Here is a 23,855-nt window from a genome sequence, read left to right on the forward strand (position 1 = left end):
CAACCAATAAAAGGAGAAACTATGGATCATTAAGAGAACAATCAAACTCTTGAAAGCTTTATTTTTCTTTATAGCCATCAGTAAGTCTTAGAGATGTCTTAAAGGAGCCTGGGTCATTTATGTCTTAGTTACTTTCAGAGTACCCTAGAAGTGAGTATGTCTTGATAGGATTGAAGACTCTAGGTTCTCATTATTAGATCACAAATAGTTTTTCATTTATTATCAAGGAAGACTTACCCTGTTCTTGGGAGGCTTGAAACATAACATTGTCTCAGCTCATTAAAGATGAAACCTTTTACAGGCATCCCTTTCCAGAAGAGAAAACTTGAGGCTCCATTGAAAATTTGTTCTAGCAAGTCATTTTGCTCTACCAGCTTACCAACTTTCCAAAACGTTTGGCTGCTTTGTATCAGCACCCACAGGCTCTTATATTTACCAGATGGAATAAAATGGAAATAATGGAATAAATGGAAAAAATAAAAATCTGCCATAACTCACAATAAATTTGACATCTCTGTTATTCTTAGCCTGTCCTTTAAATATCAGACATATGCCCCATACTTTGGCCATGATTGTCACAGTGTGGAAATCAGTGTGTTTCTTCGTGGTCTTCAAAAGGGTTATTAGAAGGTTGTTTTTATGTCTGATGTAGGCTATTTTGCTCTGAGTTTCTCCTAGTCTCCTTGCCTCCAATGAAGCATAAACTTTAACAGCTTCTGTCACTTTTCTCTTGTACTTTAGGATCCTATCTCCAGTGGAATGGAAAACACCTGACCGGGGCACAGCAGCCGTCACTGATGTTCCACTCTTCTACCCCTTAATCACTTTTTAATTTAATTTCCAGGAAAATCACTTCATGTGACCTCTTACTGACAATGCGAGCAAATGAAGGTTTTATGCTAAGGGGCGTGATTAATACAACGACTGAAATCAAATCGAGTACACAAAGGGAAAAAAAATGCTGCCAGAAGACTCACTAAACACAAGATAAATGAAGTTACTAGGCATGCAACACAGCATGCATTGTTACATCTTTTGCTAATGAATAGGAAAGAAGCACAGCAAAATGGTAACACTAAACATTTGCAAACATCTAAGCCAACATCATAATAATCTATTATCATAGGCAATATAGGACCACATATCATAATATTACATATAATATGATTTTCTATTCATGAAGTAAATACATTTAAGCCAGTGTTATCAGAACATATGAGAACTACATTGTGGTTTTAAGCAAAGGCTATGGCATCACTGACTTCATTCTAATCTTTAATACCTCTGTCGTACAGGTCTGTTACTGTGATGTCACGGAGCAGCACATGACTGCAAATACATCTGCCTTGTGTAGTCTTTTCCTTTTGCCTACTGAAAATTAGTGACATAAATAGCCCTTACCCCCCAAAAATCAATAAACTATGGATTATTAAACCTGGAGCAGACTTTTACATTGCTCTGTTCAGTAATATTGGTAGCGTCCCCAATGCCATCTGGGGTAGGAGTATATGATGGGTGAGTATGAAGACTGCACATACTCTGGAACAGTAACTAATACACACATTAGTGTAGTATCATTCATCTATAATTCTTAAAAATTCATCTAAATCATACCCTCTTGTCACAAAGCCCTTTCAGGGGTCATTAAGAATGAAGAGGTAAGATGTTGTTAAGAGTTAGCTGTGGTGGATGACTGCAAGGAAACACTAGTTTTTAGACACAGCAATTGCACATATGAGCCTACAGTGGTTGTGACAGCTTTATAACACCTGATAAAATGTTATCATGGAGTGGGAGGTGGGCCCATGGTTCTGCTGCTGTATCAACAGGGATTGGGAATTGGTATCTTTAGGCAGACAGAGAGTGAAATTCCTTTCAGGTGGTGAGCATTGGCAGGAGGATGGCTACATACTCCAAATTATGTGGAGATAAGCTGCAATCAATGGGTCAAACAATGAGACATGAAGTTGGGTAAGTGGGAAAGAAGAAGAGTTGGGAGAGTGGGAGGTGAATATGTCAATCACATTGTATGAAATTCTCACAGAATCAGTAAATACCAAACAAAATTTTGTTATCTAAGTGCAGTTCTACAGTAGTTGTTAAATGGCATCTATTGCTAAATTATGTTTTTAGTTGTCTATCGTTTAATTTGAAAGCTGTAGAAAATGCTACCGATGTCAGTTCATTTTTTGACTTATTTATTTTCCCTTCAGAGACTCTCCACTGACTACTCTTTACTTTAATATCTCCCTCATAGCCTCTCACTCTCTGTTTTCAGTTTGTACATTTAAAAAGAGAAAGAGTTTATCTGTAAAACATCTTCCATTTATTCAGTGGAGGTGTCTGTGGAGTATTTCGGGCCAACCTGAGTGTCACATTCATCAATACTTGAACTGTAGTCACAGCTAATCAAAATGTATTCAGAAACCACATAAGACTAATCAATATTGTTACCAACTTGAAACCCAGCATGAAGCTTGATTCAGAAGGAGTGGCACGAGCATCCCTAACACACACACACACACACACACACACACACACATACATAGAGAGAGAGAGAGAGAGAGAGAGAGAGAGAGAGAGAGAGAAACACACACATATATATTCTGTATCTCTAAGTCTAATATCTATATATCATTATATCGATCTATATATCATCTATATGTTATCTGTATATCTGTGTATCTGTGAATCTACTTATAATTTATATATCTATATACCTATATAGATATATCATCTTTGTAATATATATATGTATATATATATATATACATACATACATATATTACATGTGTGTGTGTGCAAGTCAATGAAATGTCCATTACATGACATTGAGTCTCCTGACACATAAGAAATAAGAATTCTACATCCCTTCAAAAGCAATATATACTTTGAACAACACCATGCCTGGATAGATATTACAAATTCTACGTCAAAACTTACAGAATCTGAACTATGGTGTAAAATCTGCATCAATGTTTGTTTAAGTGTAACGCGGGACCTCTTGATTCTAACACAATAAACTAGAGACTTGTAGACATTTAAGAGTCAAAGGTGATTGGAGTTCAGAGAAAACTTTCCATGGACTTCAGAGTAAAAGTAAATCTTTTAGTACTGGCCAAGTTGACAGAGTGAGAGTCATGACCAGAAGTCAAATAGGCAAATGACAACTTTATTCTTGCTACTTAGAAAAGACTAAACCCCTGATCTATTGAAATGAAACGTCAAAGGGGCCTAATACCTAGGATGAATCCATGAAAAATTTCAAGGGTGATACAGGGGGATTCATAATTGTGAATGTATGATGCATGGATTCTTCTATAGTTAAGTCGATTGCACCTGCTCATTTGTAGGGTATGTGGACTGTGCTACTAGATGGGCATAAGAACTGGTGAGGAGTGGGTGTGCTCAAAACCCCAGAATATTAGAGATCTGAGACAGTAGGAGAGGAGCTGCACCCTCCTAGATTCTGATGGCTGCTCTGACACAAGTAACCATGACCACCGAGAGGACCATGGACAGTCACTTAATGTACAACCTGGAGTAGTTCTCCATGCAAATAGAGTGTCACCAGCATCTCAAACTCAGCCAATAGAAACCACTTATCCCTAAAGTCCCACCCCACTCTCCAAGGGACATAAAGTCCCTGTTTGCATGGAATAAAGCATGCAAGTTATTTCACAAATTACAGAGCTGTAAAACTTGGGGAAGAACTCTGTGTCCCAAAGCACTCATCATTGGATCTAGCTGTATGTCTAGCAAGGCTCTTTGTCAGGGGCACTGTCGCTGGACCTGGGACCCCTGTTGCCTGTCTCACACAGGCTACCCAAATTTCTTTATAACTCTCTTAAAGTCTGCAACATTTCCAGCAGGCCAGGCCAGACTGGGGTCCTGTGGAATCTCTGTCACAGGCTCCAGTTCACCCTCATAGAAGAGAGAGGAAAGCAGACTCCTAATGCCCAGTCTGGATTTTGCCCTGTCTGTGTATTTGTGGAGTACATACACCTGCAGAGAGGCAGAACTGAATGTGGTACTATAGTCATTGGCCTTCTAAAGGTAAAGTATTTTTTAGTTGTATTTTATTGAATTTTAAAAGAGGTTCTTCCTGTGTTCTAAGCTGACCTTGGCCTCAAAACCATATTTCTCATGCCTCAGGTTCCCCAGTGTTGGGCTGTACTATTTTCTTTTTTTTTCTATGATTATTATAAAATGTGATTTTATTACTTAAAACAAAATTCACCAGTCCAAATTGGTATGTTAAAAATCCATGTCAAATACTGGGCAATAAACATATGATATTCTTTGAGTTTAGATATGAAAATGAACATTCCCAAATATGCGAGAAAGACAGGCTATTATAATGACAGTAGGTTGAATAAATTCAACATGGTAGGAGATATGTTGAACTCAATGTTTAAAAAACTAATCATAGCAAGTGAAGAACTTACTGTAAGAAGCAAGGGATATGAAGCTTACTCAGACTGAGGCAGATTCCGTTTGGTATCCCAGTCCTTTGCTATGTTGAAAATCTGAATATAGGTCTTGTCTCCAAAGATTCTGCTATTGTCTTCACAATTAAGAAAACATTTAAGAAATGGATCTTTCGTTAGTATGGAAGATTGGGGTATGATTGAGGCTACAAGTCATGAAGGGCCTTCTGTACTATAGAATTTTGGGTGTGATTGCAATGTGAATTTCGGTCTTTCACCAGTATCCTAGGAATGGTGAGCTGCCTGCATCAGCATCCCAGAGGATACATGTGTCCAGTTTCCATCATGAATTACAGTTTGGATTCTCTGTGGCAGTTAGGGGTGCTGACTGGAGAGTCAGGATGCATTTTCATACATTATACTCTCATTTTGCTTCAATCAAGTTTCTTTTGTTTTCACAGTTAATTATATTATTTTGTTATCATATATACAAAATATATATATTTCACTATATCATATCATTTTTAAAAGTTGCATAGTACCCTATGTTGTTATTTTATGTTATTGAGTGAGTATCCTAGACCTGAAAGTTAGTTTCTATGTTTCTCACTTAGAAATAATACATTAAGGAATAAATTTACACAGAATTATCTTTCTCATTATTTGATATTACTTCCTGGTTTGGCTCTTAAATCATAGGAATACTGATTTAAAAACAATATTTATAGAAATAATGATTTCTAAATTTTTCCAAGGCAGGCTATGTAAATTTACATCTCTAATCAGAATGAATAAAATAAACCATTACATTGAATTTTTGCTGGTACTTAGCTTTATATTTATAAAACATTTCTATCTTCTGATAGAAATTTTACTTACTAATGTGTTAGATTGATTATAGCATCTTTTCACTAATTTATTAGAGAAGCTATGATATGTGAATAATTTTATTATATCTGTGAGAAAATGCCTTGCAAAAACAGCTTGTTGATAGAAGGGTTTATTTTCATTCACAGTTTGAAGGCATCTTCCATTATGGTTGGAAAGCCATGGTCACAGGAGCTGAAGGCAACTAATCTTGTATACCATTGTATGCATTGGGATCACGGTCAGGAAGTGGGGATGGTGGTGGAGTTTGATTGGCTTTCTCTTTTGCAAGCCAGGATTATAGCTCATAGTTGCACCTACATTTAAATGAGTCCTTAGTTAATTTGTTCCTAGAAACAGTCTCATAGACATTCACAGCAATGTATTGACATGGCTTCTATCCCATCAGATTTACAGCCAACACCATTATCCTTTCTAAATTTTATTTAAAAGACCTGGAGAATTTTGAGCTGTTAAAAAATATGTTATTTTGTTCTCTCAGACACATTTATTTTTGGGATCATGAGCTTCTGGTAGATTCTTTGTTCCTCCAATAATCATTGTTTTCATTGTGACACTGTAAAACCATGAAGTACTGACCTTTGCGAATGTTAGCACAGCACATGCTTTCTATATAACATACATAAGTGTTTAACGGCTTGCTGTACATATCCTGAATTTTGTACAGTACTAAAATTTTGACATGCTGTTGTTTATATATTATATCAAATTTTATATTTAATTATTATAATTAATTATTATATATAATAATAAATAAATAAATAAATAATAATAAATTTTATAATTAATTATTATATCAAAATTTACTTCATGTTGTTGTACTCAGAAGCTATTGTACAATTTTTATTTATTTATTTATTTATTTATTTATTTATTTATTTATTTATTTGTATCATGGTTTCCCTGTTTGTTTCTGAGTATACTTTCTGAAGACTGGGCAAGTTTGGAGCAGAGAATGATCATTTGTGTCCAATGCATTCATCTTTTGAAACATCAATAACAGTTGCAGTGAGAGGAGGAAGCCCTGAGCAGGTGAAGTCCTGACTTAATGTATATTATTGCTGTGGGCACAGGCATGTCATGGAATCTAATGTCTCAGCCCCATGAGAGTTGTAACACCTTCCCCAAGTGAGGTGCAGAGGAATGACAGAGTTTTCCTCAAGGCTTTGTGTTCAAATAATTGACCAGTGTGTACAAAAACAAGCAAACATTGTTTCTTCTCCAAGATGAATAAAACCTAAGACTTCTTGACTTCAGAGATCTCTGACCCATACTCTGACATGCTGCCATACCCATAAACTGTAAATGGAAAACCTTCTCAGACAGTTCTATTTTTCCCAATGCCCTGAATACTTCAGTCAGGGAAGTTCTCAAAGAACTAAACAGAATTGCTTCTATGGTATAAAATGTTTACCTCCATGTAATTGTCATGTGAAATAAAATACAATCTCCCAAGCATAACGTTTCCAGAGCTCTCACTTTCTCCATTTCTTATAAAACCACCAAGAGGAAGTTCATAAAAAGTACAATGAGCTATCATCTGACCCTAGTGAAGATGCCCGTCGTCAAAGCAACAACCACAACAATCACTAAAGGTAATAAGTGTGAGGCAAGGTGTAGATAAAAGACTGTATTGGGACTTTGAAGTAGGTATGCAAATTAGGACAGCCATTATGAAAATAGCCTGGAATTTCCTCATATAATTGGAAGTTCAATAGCTGTTTCATTCAGTGATTCTGCTGGTGGTTACATATTCCAAAAGAAATGAACTCAGTATGTCAAAGAGATGTCTGGATTCTTTCATTCATTGCAACATTATCAACAGTAGCCAAGAAGTGGAAGCAATCTAAATGTCACTCAACAGAAGAACAGATAAAGACAATGTGCCTCATGTACAAAGTAGAATATTATTTAGCCGCAGGAAGACTGAAATCCTGTCATTTGCAGCAATTAGATGGAGCTAGAGATATTTAATCTCAGTGAAATTAGCTAGACAAAGGAACAGCACCACAGGATCTTTTGAGGGCTAAAAACAAAAATGATGTCAAGAAAGTGGATAGTAGGATAATAATTAACACACGCTAGAGAGGATAGAAAAGGGAAAGACAGGAAATGTTAGTAAGTTACAGTTTAAGGCAGCAAGTGATGTTTCTTTGTCTGGTTGTATATACATGGAGCTATAAAAAGAAAACTCTTTATAAGTTTTAAGACACCTACTTGCAAACTAAAGGGTTGAGTTTTCATAGTTTGATAGTAGTTTATTGTTTTCACTGGTTTGAAGGCTGGGGTATATTGGGTTTATTTTTCAGCATCTATGCTGCTAACTTGCTCTCTAGTGTGGTTGTTGAGAGAGGCTAATTAGTGTTGCTTAATTAATTCAGGCATGATTTAATCCACTAATCAGGCTAAGGTTCTGGATGACTTTGTATGTATATCAAGGAGACTAGATAAGATGATTAAACTCTACATGGCTTGTAAGACTACAATTTCACCAATGTTTATTCCTAAGTATGTATTTTAAACATATTCATGGATTGCTCTGTGCTGTTAAAGATTGGATTGTTACATGATGATATAAAATTGCTTTATAAATGTATAATATTGGAAATAACTATTTGATCTAAGGTTACTTGTTAATGTTCGGGCTACAATTGTCAGAAAATAGAAAAAATATCAGATAGAAAAAAAGCAAGCTGAATTTCAATATTATTAATATACGTGTAGATTTCTAAATCATTGGCAAACTAAACACAGGGATGTATTGACATGTATATACATATAAGCATAAATTATTTATTTACCTATAAATAGTTAAACATTTGATATTAGCATATCATTTGTATAATTCTTTAGGGCAATTTGGAATAAATATTATTAGGAAACTATATTAAAGGAACAAATGGAAAAGGCTTCTTGGAAAAAATCCAATATGCCAACAATTTTATAGATAGTTTTTTAAGAAGGGTCACTCACATAAATGGGAGCATTCAACACGTGTATCTGACAAGCATACCCTAGTGATCTTCCTCCTGTCTCCTCCTTCTCATTGCTAGAAGCAGAGGCACATGCTGATGCTAATGGCTGTTTGTGTGTTACTAAAGATCTAAACCCAGATCTTCACACTTGCATGGGGAGCACTTTGCAGACTGAGCCATCTCCTCAAATCAAATAAAGAAATCCATAAAACATAATTGAAAAAATAAATTAATGCTATACTAATATGCAAATCAAATTCTTTTTATATATGATTATGTAATGTAAATGTGACAGATTTTTCAATTTTACCAAAAGTATGCTCGCCAAGACATTTAGTAAGGTAGATGGACCACAGTCTTTACACTATACTCATTTATTCGTCTTCCATTTATTTACTTACTCATATAGGCAAATGGATTTCATGAGTGCCAACGACAATCAGCTTTAGAAGATGAAAATACATTTGTGAGAAAATCAACCACACTCTGTGCTTTGTCTGGAAAATTATGTTTTGTATATATGAAGGACATGGGGTCACATCATACTAGTTCATATAGTTTAAACACAGAGAAACCCTGTTTTGAAAAACCAAAAATAATAAATAAATAAATAAATAAATAAGTATCCTTTCAGAAATGAAACACTACATATTTCATACATTCTAAAACTTTTACAAATACGTCAATCTAATTAGTAGTGAATCAGATTTGTACTTACCGATGACATATTACATATTTGGATGTGTGATTTTCATGGAAAGTTTTGGGAAAAGTGGAGTTCTGTGTCATTCCAGTTTTGTAGGCTGTGATTGTTTACTCATGATTTTAACTAGACCTCATTGGAAACACATTGATGCCATTCATTTGCCTGGAGGGAACCACATATTCTTTACTAAAGGGTGCTCCTAGCTGATAGGTCTAGGATGTATGAACAATGAAGCAAAATTAACAAAAAGCCCAAACCATGTGGCTCCCTTTTCTCGACTATACTTTACATCTTTATTTTTTGTCTATTAATCCAAATAAAAATTTCTCATCTCAGAAAGAAGTTTTGAAAAAGATCCTTATAAAGACTAGTGCTCTTTGATACTCCCTGTGCCTACCATTTTTCTTGTGTCCTTCTCTGATCATTGACATGTTTTGATGGTTAGTAAAACCATAATTCATGTATTGTGCTCATTAAGCCATTGCTTTCTATTTATGCCCACAGTCTTCTTGCATTTGGCACCAAAGAGGATAGGATCATAATGAAATTGCAAAATGTGTCTATCCCACTTTACTATTTACAGTTAACTGTAAGTAGCCAACAACTGTGATGGGGAGTGCAAGAAAGTGGTTATGCTAAAAAATACTTGAGAATTTTATAGATTTCATGCTTTGTATTGTCACAGAATTTGAAAAATATATAGATGGTTATTGAGATTGCTGATAGTTTGTTTATGAAAAAATGTGTGTGTGTGTGTGTGTGTGTCCCTGAACAATCTGTGTATCTTATAGAATGTGTATGTGATCAATACTTGATGAATGGTGACCAAACTAGGATAGGCTTCCTGAAGTATCTGTTCTTTCTCTTTGATCCAGAAGCAGAAACAACAGGATGCTTTAATCTTTTTATTCTGCACCTGAACGAGGAGCACACATCCTATTATTCTGTTTCTTAATGCTACATGAAATGTTTATCAAATCTCCAACCAACAATATGAGGAAAATCAATTTTGTATTTTACATTTCCTTTGCAGCAAATGTTTATCCCTTGCTTCTGTGAAAGAATTTTGAAGTCACTAGAAAGATACCTTGACAACTAAAGTATTTTTTTCTTTATCCCACAAGTTTGGGCAAAAATCCATTAATTTAGCTGCAGAGCTTTGAGCTGAATCAAGAGGATTGATTAACAGGTCAGGGTTTTGTAACAGAGAAAGCAGCTTTCTTTGTACTTTCTATGTACTGCTAGATAGAACAGGTCTTATTTTCTTTCACTGCAGAGTGTGCTGAGCTGATATTTCAGATGGGTACAGGGAATAGACACTGCAGTGAAATGTATAAACAGAAGCTCTGGGACTTTTCAGTGGAGAGAAAAATGAAGGCCTGGATGACAAAGAGCTACGCTTAAATTAAAATTTTAATTAACAAGCTAAATCAAATAAGTATCATACCTACTAGAACAACATAACCATACAGGACCCATTTTCTGTGCAGATTATAATTGGTGCTCCAAGAGAGAAAATGTTGACATTCCACAGGAGATCATAAGACCGATTTTAATAAACCGAGGGATGCCAGAAAGAGAGGAACAGTGTGTAGAACAGAATGTAAAATGTAATCTTTTAAATAAGCTTAGAGCAATTCATTTTTTATAATGTAAACAGAAAGTAAAAATGGGATCAATTTTTAAAGTTAGGTAATCTTTTACTATAAACTTCTTGGTGAAGGTTAATTGATTAGATATAGCTTCTGTAAACTAAAGTTCAAGGTTATACTGTTTAAAATTCTTGTCCCTTTCCTGTAAATGTAGGGACTTGGTTACATTCATTTCAATGCACTTGTTAATTATATATAGATACAACTCTACTTTGGATAGATGGGAGTCTAGTGATGGATGCAGATCCTATTTATTGTGACATTGCTTTAATATAAGTTCCCTTAACTCATGAAGTATCTCAATTATTGTAAGAAAAAACACAGTGGCATTTCTAAGTTAATGCCATGGATATTTTAAGTCTGGGCTCTAGAAGTAACAGAGTTCTTCATGTACACATTACTGAAAGATTTGATGTGGTGGAAGGAATACTGTGGAGCTAAAAATATTAAGAGTTATAACCCTAGAAGATTAGTAAGTAATTCAGTTACAAAGTCAATCAACCATAAGTCATGAATCGCTAGGAAAACAAGCTTAATTAGTGTGGGTGCATGCCTCATAAAACTACATGTCAAGGAACTTAATTAATTTTATTTAAAAATAGCAAAATAAAGCCTAGATTAAAGGCAATAAAAATTCCTGTGGTGTTTGGCAATTAATACTGATTCTGTTGACATATGTGAAACAGAATATCATATTTCAGGATTATATTTTGCTGCCACATAGTTAATGTTATGAAATCCTCATGTTGATCATGTGTCCTGCATCTTTCTCTGTGTAATTATAATCCAGAGTAAATTTTTTTATGAAACATCATTTCAAGAACAGTTGAATAGTTAAGAATACAGCGTACCTGGAAAGTTCTCTCGGGGGAACAAATAATTCTGCAGGATATTTCTCACAGAAAGTCAACCAAGGGAAACATTCCTCATCTACTATCTTGTCTGAAGTACTCATTTTGGCTAATGATTCTTGTTCATCACAAAGCTTCTGACAAGGAAACTATGGTCAAAGTAAAAAAAAAAAATATGAATGTACTTGATTTTCCATAAAAATCTGTCACAAAGTATTGTTTCTGAATGTGCCATTTGTATGGTTTCAATTTTAATATATCTTAAGCACTTCAGCCCTTTTATGTCATAATTAAAGTTTGATAGAAGTATTATTCATGCTTTTCTTACCCATTGATATAGATGTGTGAAGAAAGTATATTTAACACATTTTACAGGGTTGATAAGGCCAGAAGTCTAACACTTTATAACAAGCTAAGTAGACTTTAGAAAGAAAAGTTTCATAAAATAATTTTAGTCATTCCATCTTATATAAGGGAAAAGTTACAATTTTGTAGAGGATTAACTGTATTTTAAATTCTATTTCACACTTGAAATTTTATATTTCTTTCTAAAATTTATCATCCTAGGTACCATATTTCCAAAGGGAAAAAAAGTATAAGTGGTCAATTAAATTTAGAAAAGATATTCACAATGTCAATTGTGTAACACATTAGAATCATTTAAGTATAGCTACATATGATAAAATATCAATGTAAATAATAATTGTTACTATGAAATTCCTGGAAGAAATTAAGAAATGCTTTTGAAGGGTACACACTTAAAAACAGATGTTTGAAAACTATTTGATTACCTATGAGATTAAAATGGAAAAAGTTCTTCTTATTGCAAATTGAAACTATTGAATATTAGACATTTCAAGGAATTCAATTTAAAAATTAGAAACCATACACAATTTCTGCATAATTGCAAGCCAGCCACAAATTTCAGATTGGAGTCGGGAAGTGGGCACAAAGTCCGAACCTCAGCTGAGAAATCATTGGCCATTTGTAGCTTCCAGGAGAGGGAGAATCACCTTTTTCATTCTTTGTTTTTATACAATGAATCAAGGAGTAGCAGGAGGGTTGGCAGGAGACAGGAGAAGAATTAAGTATTATAAAAATACATTGTACAACATACTCAAAGAATTATTAAAGATGCTCCAACTTGTAATAAGGACACATGCTCCACGATGTTCATAGCAGCCTTATTTATAATAGCCAGAGGCTGGAAAGAACCCAGGTGTCCCTCAACAGAGGAATGGATACAGAAAACGTGGTACATTTACACAATGGAGTATTACTCAGCTATTAAAGATAATGGATTTATGAAATTCTTTGGCAAATGGATGCATCTGGAGGATATCATCCTGAGTGAGGTAACCCAGTCACAAAAGAACACTCATGATATGCCCTCACTGATAAGTGGATAGTAGCCCAGAAACTTAGACTACCCAAGATACAATTTACAAAACACATGAAACTGAAGAAGAAGAAAGACCAAAGTGGATACTGTGTTCTTTCTTAGAATGGGGAACAAAATACCCATGAAAGGAATTACAGAGACAAAGTTTGGAGCAGAGACAGTAGAAAGGACCATCCAGAGACTGCCCCACCTGGGGATCCATCCCATATACAACCACCAAACCCAGACAATATTGCATGTGCCAGAAAGATTTTTCTAACAGGACCCTGATATGGCTCTATCTTGTGAGACTATGCCAGTGCCTGGCAAATACAGAAGTGAATGCTCACAGACTTCTACTGGATGGAACACAGGTCCCCTAAAGAGGGAGCTGGAGAAAGTAACCAAGGAGCTAAAGGGTTGGCAACCCTATAGGAGGATTAACAATACGAACTAACCAGTACCCCACAGTACTGTGTCTCTAGTTGCATATGTAGCAGAGGATAGCCTAGTTGGCCATCAATGGGAGAAAAGGCCCTTGGTCTTGTGAAGATCATATGCCCCAGTACAGGGTAATGCCAGGGCCAGGAAGCGGGAGTGGGTAGGTTGAGAAGCAGGGGGTGGGTGGGTATAGGGGACTTTGGGGATAACATTTGAAATGTAAATGAAGAAAATATCTAATTAAGAAAAAGAAGTGAAAAAATATTATATAAAAGTATATATATATAAAACAATAGTAACTTTCCCTTCTTTTCAGAAAATTTCTCTTGAAATTGGAATTTGCATAATTTATGGAAAAATCTTAATCTTCATAAGTTTTACTTTAAGTGAAATCTTTGACATTCACATTCATTTGAAGGATGTCAGAACACATTTCTTCTCTAGTCAAACTCTCCCTAAATTTGACATTCCACTTAGACAGAAAATGTGTGCCCTCACACTGATCTAGATAGTTTGTCCACTCTCTTACTTGCCTTTCTGACCTCTTACATTATTCACTGTTTCCCTAGTCACTTTGTTCTTCCCAAATTACCCTTCTTTCTAATTAGTCAATATACAAAGTGATATCTTATTTCACTCAGGAATTGTAAATTATTTCCTTTGGTCAAAATATTCCTTTTGTTCTTCTTCATATATGTAAGACAGCTATGCCTTTATGACCTCCAGATCCCAATCTGTCACAGATACATTATTCTGAAAGTCAGATATTAAGAAGCATAAACACAACTTCTTAAAGCTATTATCACTGGGAGTATTTGCTCCTCCCTTCCACTAAACTCCATTTTATTTAGTGAATTTTATCTTTAAACTGGTGATTAGCTGTCATTGCCTATTGGAGTAAATTCAACAGTTAGAAAAACAAGAACACAGGTCATGTACCCAGAAGAAACCATTAGCCAAGCTAATGTTGATATCTGTGGCCCATGGAACCACTGAAGACCATCTTAATGTCCAGGGTCTGTGATGCAGACTGAACCCATGTTGATGTCCTTGGGAGGTGCTGCTGCCAGAGCCATATCGACCTGTGTGGCCTGCACTGCCACCTGAGGCCATGTTGATGTCAGTGGTCTTGGCTGTCTCTGAATGCTTTGTGTGGGTTGGTAGTCTTCCGGCATCAGGTGCTTATGGTTTGATTGTCACCTGAAACGGTGTGGAAACCCATAATCCATGCTCCCACGGACTGTGGAGTGCAAAGAGTCTACTTTTCCAGTGATATCAGTCTCTAAAAGGATGCACAGTTGATAGGGATGGGACAGAGAATGTTCAATAACAACCCCTACGCTCTCCACCTATCCTTTCCTCTCAAGTAACAACCTAGACAAGAAGCCACATAGGAGAATTCTTTGAAAGTGTGATGGGGATGCTTTAGTTCTATTTAAAGAGTAGGCCAGAGTTTGTCCTTGCTCCAATGAGTATACAGATAATACAAACTTGATTTGTTTTATGTATTTCTATTTTTTTCATATTCTTTTTCTTTGTGCTAGTACATTTTTATTTACTAAACTTATTTATTTATTCATTTTACAACCCAATATCAACCCGTCCTCTCCTCCCAGTACCCTCTCATGGAAGTCCTTCTTTCATTCCACTTTCCCCTACTTTTTTTGTGAACCACATCATTAACAATCTGGAAGAGTGCTTGCCAGGCAGTAGAACTGGAGCAAATGAATCTAGTGACACTAGATAAACATTGCTGTGTTCAGGAATCTGCAATGGACAAACAATAGGGCACAAGGGGCTGTAAAGGGGATATGTATGCAATGGAAATGAAATCAGTTGTATAACCATGATCTCTATTATACAGGACATTCTATGTCATGAGAAATGTATAGCATAGACCAAGTGTATTTGAAGAATGCATATAGGTTAATCTAATGATAATTGGCTTCTTCATTGTGTGGACTTTATAATCCCTTCATTATATTTATTAATGTACTTTTTGAAATTTAAGAGTTTTCACTGATGGTGTATTTGGATGGTGCTGTCTGAAATGGAAAATAATGTTTAATACCAGAACCCGGATTTGGTTGCAATCATAACTCTTTATGTATGGTTTATGTTTTTGCTTGAGTTTCAATTGGCTGATTGCTAAAAGTTATATTAAATATTATTATTTTTTTTATTTTGTCTGTATTAGTGCTTGTCCACATGTATGTTAATGCACAGAGTGGATAAACTGCATGCAGAAATCAGTAAAAGGCGTTGGATCTCCTAGAACTGGAAGTTCACAAGCTTGTAAAGTGCTGTGAGGAGAGTCAAAATCAAATTCTGCTAGTCTCCAAGAGCAGCCAGTACTCTTTATCACCAAGCCTTCACTCCAGAGGGAGGTTGATTGTGGTTTGTCTTTTTAAAAACTCTTCAAGATTGTCCATCTTAATTTGTTCATCTTCATTTTCTCTGATTATTTTCATTTCCTCTTTACTCTTCACACTATTTGATAATGGAAAGAAATAGTAAGTCATAATTTGAAAGTCCCAGTTATACTTAAATTGTGTGTGTGTGTGTGTGTGTGTGTGTGTGAGAGAGAGAGAGAGAGAGAGAGAGAGAGAGAGACAGAGAGAGAGACAGAGACAGAGATAGAGACAGAGACAGAGAGACAGAGATAGAGACACATATGATGAATGTGTGGGTGTGCACATGTAGAGATCAGAGAACAACCTCAGGTGTGGGCCGTTGCCTTCTGCCTTGTTAGAAATAGCATCTCTTTGGCACTGTGCTAGCTGCACCCATCAGGCTAGCTGACTGGAAAGTTCATGAGATTTTCCTCTCTCTTCCCCCAACTCTCTGTAAGAGCACATGAATTACATGTGCACACTACCATAATCAGCTTCAAGGGGATTCAAACTCAGGCTCTCATATTGTGCAGCAAGTGTAAACATGCAAACTCATGTGTTTTTCATAGTACAGAAAGTAAGTGTCAACTAAATGCTTGTGTCCCAAATAGAAGAAAATGGAAAAATTAATGGCAATTAACAATAGGTGTCTGCTTTTCTAAATGTGATATGGAATAGTGAAAATGATATTGTGATATTAGAATATTATTTCATATGCAACAAAATTTGAGTTTTGAGTGACAATTCACATTGATGAATTTAGCAAACTCATAAGAATTAATCTGTTTTCTCTTTCAGTGGTGTTTGGTTTTCTATCAATTTTCCTACGATCCTCCAAGATGTCACCAATAATCATCAGAAACTAACTTCAATTCTTGCTAGAAAGTTGACTCCTGAGTTTCTTCTAGCAGACCAGTGGAATTTATAATATATCATCATAATATAAAAATACCACATCTGGACACTCATCTGCTGCACATTCCTTGTATTTTCTATGGCCTTCCCTTTCGGTCTTGGTTCCTCTGTGGCCTGAGTCACCCATGTTAGTCATGCATTTGCAGGTAAATTCTACTGTGCCATTTTTCTTATAAAGTACATATCAACTGCCTTTTACAAAAACATTCAATGAGTCCGGAAGCTAACATTGTAATTTATGGCTCAAGATTCTGTTTATTTTGTTACTATTTTTCCCTATTGCCAAAATCAAGTCAATGTGTCTAGCCTGTCATCTTTTCGAACTGTATTACAGCCCTTCAAAGTTCCCGGAATTAGGCTTCATTACAGGACAATCTTCCTTCTTAAAGTGATTATATCACTTCTAATTTTATAAAATCACCAGCATGACAGACAGAAAAAGACTGAACTGTTGGGTGATAGCATAGAATGAGATGCACTGGAGGAGACCTTTGAGCTAGAGCTTTAAAAACTGAGGAGGCACAGAAGTGAGTAAAGGCTCTGGCAAAAATAGCTAAGGACTGTGTCAAGATTTAAAAATGAGAGAAAAAGTGTGAAAGGGCTCTGTACACAGTAGAAGGTGCGAAGTCTAACGTCCTTTGAACAGAGATTATGGAATTTCAGACAGACGCTGAAACCAGGGAAGTAATTTGAGTTTTTGTAAGTCAACATTTTCAACAGTTTAGCAAAGAAGTATTTGTCAGATATTTCATTTGATTTTGAAAAGCCTTGTACACTGCATACGTTTTCATTAATGTTCTAAGAAATGTGAAAAGCCTCAAAAAGTAAGGTAATTCAAATATATTTATGGAGATGACATGATTTAGTTTAGTTTGTAGAAGGTGAACTTAATTGCCAAATTCAAATTGTTTAACTTAAGGACCAACGAGTGCTTTATGTAGGGAGAGAAGTTACAAGACGTCAGGCTTTTAGAGGATTTAAGCTAAGATAGTGGTAGTTTTGTTAAATATGGGACATCATACTCCAAAGCTGACTTTGAGAGTTTCCTTTTAGTCATTTTCTAAAACTTGCTTGCGGCAGAGCATTTGAGGACTGGACCACATATTGATGTTTAGATTGTGTGTATGTCTGTGTACCATTTATGTTCCTGGTGCCTATAGAAACCAGAAAAGGATTTTACGTTCTACGGAAATGGATGTACAGACACCTCTCCGTTCTGACTCAGGTGGGTTCTGCAAACCAAACTTTAACTGCTGAAAGAGCAGGCAGTGTTCTTACCAACTGAGACATCTCTCCAGCACAGAAATGGATTTCTCCATAGAGACATAAGAAGTGGCATCTTGCTCAATCATGGTGCCAGATTTGCAAAACTAGAAAGAAACAGGTTAGGCTAGACTTTCTAACCTACAAAATTGGAGCTAATACATGAGCCTAATTTTGTGTTTTGACATTTTAACTTAGAAGAAAAATCTTAATAGATGAACAAATAAGATCAAGTGCAAAAGAAGAAATTATAAAAAAAATAAATTTTAAATGAATTAGAAAATATTACTCACATATATGTATATATATATATATACACACACACATATATATATATATATATATATATATATATATGGAATTTTAAATTGAATTATTGTGTTCAAAAATAGGAAAATTTCTGGTGCAAAATAACCAAAACTATATTAGTAACTACAGAAGAAGCTGAGAATACCATTAAGTTGCTATTCATAATAATGTAGAAAATTAATTCATTTTACCTTACTCTTTCTAGCTTTTAAAATGCATACTTATATGCATTTTGTATGTTGAAAATATGGTATTTTAATCTAATATATACATATGAAAATATAAAAAGAAAATATAATTTTTGTCAAGTATGCACATTATATTTTATATTATTAAGGATATTTTATACACATAATAATAATTGTACATGCAATTAGATAAGAAATAGGAAACGTTACCAGTGAATAGTCTCAATAACTTTTTATAAAACCTTAAGTATGATTTTATGATACACATATAAAAATACCACATCTGGGCAATCAACTTGTTACATATGGAGAGAAGAATAACATGCAATCCTTGCAATGGTACCACAGGATAGCCACATATATGAATGAGAGGAGAAAAGAGATAAAATTAATTGATCTAGAAATATTATATACCATCTTTGAAGTATGTGCTTTGTTTTCATTGTACATAGGAAGCTCAAAGATTTAAAATCCAAACTATCAGAATCAACTACAGTTTTCAGAAAGATAATTTAACATATGGAGAATGAAACACAAGCAGATGATTTAGGTAAGAATTTAGAGTGACTTTTAGAAAGGCCTAAAATACAAGAAAACCCAGCAATAAAAGATTTATAATATTAAAAAATTCAAACACAATTAATTATAATAAAAAATGACTTTAGGAAATGACACATTTCAGAAATTTTTATAGTTTATATGAATTAGCAGATACACAGCATATTAAATTGGGAACCCTACATAGAAAATAATAAAGGGGTAAAAGATGACAACATACACATTGGAATTATCTTTAGGTTAACTTATCTATAAATAATAAATGTATATTTATAAATATATAATGTATTATAAATATAAATGCACATAAATGTGACCTGTTAACATCTGCATGCTAACATATAACTAACATAATAATCTCCAATTTTTGACTATAAAGTAAACTCATTCTTTGGATAATATTAATACAAAAATATCATTATAATCTCCAGTTATAAACTAGAAGATGCTGCTGAAAAAAACAATTAATTCTAGGTTTTACAAATGAACATTTTATAAAAAATATTTTTAGACTTTGAAACTTTGAAAACATTTAAAAGCTGTATTCATGCCACAAGCAGATAAATTTGTGATTGACAAATGTGATATTTCCCTTATGGATTGCTCTCATGAAAAGTCTATTTATAATTCTTTATGAGGAAAGAAATAATACTTCAATTACATTGTCAACATGTGGAAAATGTTTTGACTGCCTGTTGTCATTTAATAGGTAGATGTCATGAAAAATAGTAACAAATCTCTAAATAAAATATCTAAGAAATGCATTTTCAAATCAGTCTTGGAACTCATTAAGAAGATGCATTTCTAGTTTCATAGACCAAAATCATGGCTGGACAAATTAAAGTTATCAAACTCTATGGTCAAATGAGAACTTATTTTAGAAAAATAATATGCTACATTCCGATGAGTTTTATGCCATTCATGGCTCTGTAATTAAAATTATTAAGTGCTGTATGTTTTGTTAATTATGATGAATAACTTGTATGTCAACTTGACTGAGCAACAAAATGCTTAGATTCATGAAAAAAATAGATATTTCCTGATGCTTTCTCATTAAATGTGATGAGTTAATAGATTAAGAAATGAGATCACTCTCCCTAAACATGTAGATATCATCAAACTCATTGAGCATCTGAGAAATTAAAACTCTCTCTCCTAGAACTAAGGTATACATTTTTCTCTCTTCCTAGTGTCTATGAGTAACCTTGACTATAATAGGCTGTATTGATTGAAATAGGGAAAATAGAAAGACCTTTTTCTCATAGTTTTTTTTTTTAATTTATTTATATCTCTAACCTAACTAAATGTAGAATCGAATAAATATGCTTCCAATGGTAAAGTCCTCATTATAGAGCTAAGCAATATATGACACTTGACTTTACCAACGTTAAATGACTATGGATCTGAACGGCTATGCTATGCAGGCAGTTCTCTTAGTGAACAGAAAGTGGTTTTCCATTCCTGAGTGACTGTGGTGATTAATGTCACGATGAAAGATGTGGAAGATGCACAGATAGGAAGTCCATTATGTATCATTCATCTTGCCAAGTTAGCCCATCCAGAAGACAAGTGGATCTCAGAAAATGAGAGTGGATTTTGACTCCTATTGTACCTTTGCTCTCAGATAGGAATTTATTTCCTGAACAAATTGTCACATCCATTAATACATAGTATATAGCAGTTGATCTGAAAAATTATATATTTCTCTACAGGACAGGTTGACAAAGGTCAGATTCAGATGCAAAGCCAGGAGCATACCTTCATTGTCATACCTCAGGAGCATATCAACCCCCTGTCCTTTGCCACTATTTTGGAAAAGAATTCCACAATATGTAACAAACACTGGTCCTTCAAATTGAAGACATTATGCTTATTGATCCTAGTGAGATAGAAATGGCAGATAATGTAGAATTAATTGGGAAGATATTTACATAAATAAAGGTAAAATTAAGTTCAGTAAATATTCAGGAGCCTCTCTTAAATTGTAGTGTTCCAGTGATGGGGTACTATAGAGCTACTTATGAAATGAAAAATCAGTTGTTTGTTATATGCAGGCCTCGATAGCACTGGAAGAGGTGTAGTGCGTAAAGGTTACTTGTATTTTAGAGGCAGTATGCTTCTTCTTTAGGGGTATAAAAGTATTTCCTTACCAAATGACTCAAAACTGTACTATTGAATACGGCAAGAAAAAGAGAAATCCTTGAAATGAATGTGGACTACTATACAAGCTGCACTATCACTTGACACCACATAATTCTGCAGAGATCTATGGCGTGTGAAGTGTCAATAAAAACTATCGATGTTATTTGGAGAGGTAGACAGGCTCACATAGGTAAATGTAATACTTTAAGATTGAGAGCAACCCTGTCATCATTAGAAGATTAGTATGTTATTATTTAATTATATATAATTACTGTTATTATATGTATATCATTATTCTAATTTTTATTTTCTCCAAATTTTATATATTAGTACCTTATTTACATAATCTTGTCTTTACTTCTGTTCTCCAACTTCTTCCATGTCCCCAGCAACTCTTCAGAATTAGTTTTGGCCTGCCATTGAGTTTGATACAAAGTTATAGTCAGACTTCACCTGCCTATTATGAACTATTATTTGGTTTAAGAAGACATAATGTTGGATGTATATAGCAGTATTTTATTAGCCAGTGGATGGATTGCTTTAATGTGTCCTAACCATCACATCCTGAAAATACATGTTAATTATATGTGGAAGAGGCTCGGATGCCCTTTGTCACTTCTCCACTTACACTGCATCATCTTTCTCAAGTCTCAAGGGGAGTTCCCTATTATTGTCTAACAGAAGAGAACCCTAAGGCTTTGATTGCACATACTCAATATATGCATATAATCTTAAATCAGACAGTTCCAACACTATGGATGTTCTACAGGACCACCATTGCATGAAGAATACTAGTGGTGAGAAATCCCCTCACTAGTAAAAACCTCAAGGAGACATATTACAATTGCTTCTACCTTTACTTATTCATTTAGCTGAATTATCATGACAAAAATAACGAGGTTAGAAAATTAGTCACAAAAAAACTTGAGCAAGAAATAAGCATTTATGGAACATGGACAACATATGAATGAACATGGGGCATCAGAATGTTGACCAAAGAATAACCTCCACAGAGAAATCTCTCATTAATAGCTGAGCAGAGCATTGCATACTTATCAATAAGTTCCTCATTCCTGTCAACTCCATTTACCTAAGGATGTACTAACAAACTTACAATGGTGTCAAGAATGCAAATTAATTACAGGCTCAGTATCATACAATTCCATTTACCAAAGCTAACTCTTCTATGGCCATAATTAAATTTCCTCTAAATAGCAAAGGCAACATTAAATTCTAACAGGGCATCAACTCTCAAATTACCCATCAATATGTGGTAAATTAGGTACAATGAACTTACTCTATCATATAAGGGACACTATTTTTTCTTTACTGTAAGAGGCAGTTTGTATTTTTTTCTGTTCTATATACATTTCTGCAAAAACTACTATCTGTGGACTAAGACAATGGACCATCCATAATCACTGTGTAGTACACAGCACAACACCACAAATCTTAGCAGAAATGCTACCGTCTTGAAGCAGGTGTTTTAATGGAAGGATGGAATGGGCTTTGGAGGCTCAATTTCAGTGTTTGTTACTTTGTTCTCCCATGTAGGATTGAGACATCATTAAGTTGAAGGGTGTATATTTTCTGAATCAGTACTCAATATAGGGACTCATTTACCTGTCAGTAAAATTTACAAAATTAATATTCATAGCCAATCCTTTGACCACACCCAAGTCATAGTGTTCTCACCATGTTTACTCTGATCACTGTCCTACTTACCATATCCATTATTCAAAATCAAAGTAGCAGGTGAATTTTTTATAAACATCTACATAGTCATAATGTCTTACTTTATGCTCATTATTAGAACACAGTATACATTTGTAGTGTTAAAATTTAAAAAGATGATTTGCAATGTACACTCATTGTGCCCAGTCAGACTGATAATTTGTTATATAGTGACTTTTATATTAAAAAAAAATCTACAGCATTGAATAAAAGAAGGAAATTAATAATACTTCTAAAGAAGCAAGAATAAAGCAATGGGAGTTGTATCATTCATTACTACCTCTAGATTTATGTGACAGTCATGTGACTCTGTAGTCTTGTGTCTATAGATCTTCACCAGGAAGGTGGGATTCATTTTTTTCTGAAACATGATGGTTTTAATGCACCGAATGCTAAGACTACCACTTTGCCATATTGGTTTCTTTTTTAAAAATTTTTTAACATTTTTTATTACGTATTTTCCTCAATTACATTTCTAATGCTATCCCAAAAGTCCCCCATATCCTTCCCCCCCACACCTGGTTTCTTGTTTCTTTAAGTGAGGAGGTAAAAAAGGAGTCATATGGACACTGTAGTAGAAGATTCTGATTATGAAAGAATAGCAGTGAAATGAGTAGATCAAACAAAATTTATTTTAATTTTCAAGGTATTTTATAAATGCCTGAACTATCCAGAATCACTCATCAAAATTTCAGATTAATTCCATTTGTAAAATAAAATAATCTGTTCAGAAAAAATATATATATTTCCAGCACTTATAAGTGACCATTGACTTAACTTGAATATAATACTTTTTGAGACTCATATAGAACAGTTTCCTACTAAAAATTAGAATTTATAGAACTAGTTGGTATCTTAGAAATTAATTAATTAAATCTCCATATACACTCTGAGCTCTTCAGAGACATGGAATAGTAAACATCATTCAAGGTGCTGTTCTGTGACAGATTTTTATCATTATTCCAATATATATAATCATATTTTCTAACTTTTGTGTGAATATTTAAGTGTATCTTCCCACTAAAATTA

Source organism: Mus caroli, unplaced genomic scaffold, assembly GCF_978045245.1.
Source record: "Mus caroli unplaced genomic scaffold, Mus_caroli_1 scaffold_9, whole genome shotgun sequence".
In the NCBI taxonomy this organism is placed as follows: Eukaryota; Metazoa; Chordata; class Mammalia; order Rodentia; family Muridae; genus Mus; species Mus caroli.